Source organism: Triticum dicoccoides, chromosome 7A, assembly GCF_002162155.2.
Source record: "Triticum dicoccoides isolate Atlit2015 ecotype Zavitan chromosome 7A, WEW_v2.0, whole genome shotgun sequence".
Lineage (NCBI taxonomy): Eukaryota > Viridiplantae > Streptophyta > Magnoliopsida > Poales > Poaceae > Triticum > Triticum dicoccoides.
The window spans coordinates 363,749,890-363,750,832 of NC_041392.1; positions in this window are offsets into that span (position 1 = coordinate 363,749,890).

The following is a 943-nucleotide window of genomic DNA, read 5'->3' on the forward strand; positions in this document are numbered from 1 at the left end:
TACATGCTATGTGGGTGAAATGATGATACCATGCCAAGTTTCAACGTTTTCAGAGTTCATTTTGTAGTGATTTTCAATTTCACGGACGGTTAGCTCTCTAAACAAATCGGTAAATGACTGAAAAACAGCAAATGATGTCAGAACATGTTGAAATTGATGACATCACTATCAATGCTGCATACTGAATGCAATAAAATTCTGGATTTCGAATAATTTTAAAAAATATTGAAGTGCCCGTGTAACAGATGAGTTCTCGTCCGAAACCCTGATACTCCGAAAGAGATTGTCCAGTTTGTACACGAAGTGCATCCAATTTTTGCTGTGACCCTCTCTACTCTTTCGCACATGCTATGCGGGTGAAATGATGATACCATGCCAAGTTTCAACTTTTTCATAGTTCATTTTGTAGTGATTTTCAATTTCACGGTCATTTAGCTCTCTAAACAAATCGGTAAATGACTGAAAAACAGCAAATGATGTCAGAACGTGTTGGAAATTGATGACGTTGCTTTGAATGCTGCATATTGAACGCAAAAGAAGTTGGGATTTCAAATAAGTTTAAAAAGCATTGAAGTGCCCGTGTAACAGATGAGTTCTCGTCCGAAACCCTGATACTCCGAAAGAGATTGTCCAGTTTGTACACGAAGTGCGTCCAGTTTTTGCCGTGACCCTCTCTACTCTTTTGCACATGCTATGTGGGTGAAATGATGATACCATGCCAAGTTTCAACATTTTCAGAGTTCATTTTTTAGTGATTTTCAATTTCACGGTCATTTAGCTCTCTAAACAAATCGGTAAATGACTGAAAAACAACAAATGATGTCAGAACGTGTTGGAAATTGATGACATTGCTTTGAATGCTGCATACTGAACGCAAAAAAATTCTGGATTTCAAATAAGTTTAAAAAACATTGAAGTGCCCGTGTAGCAGACGAGTTTTCGT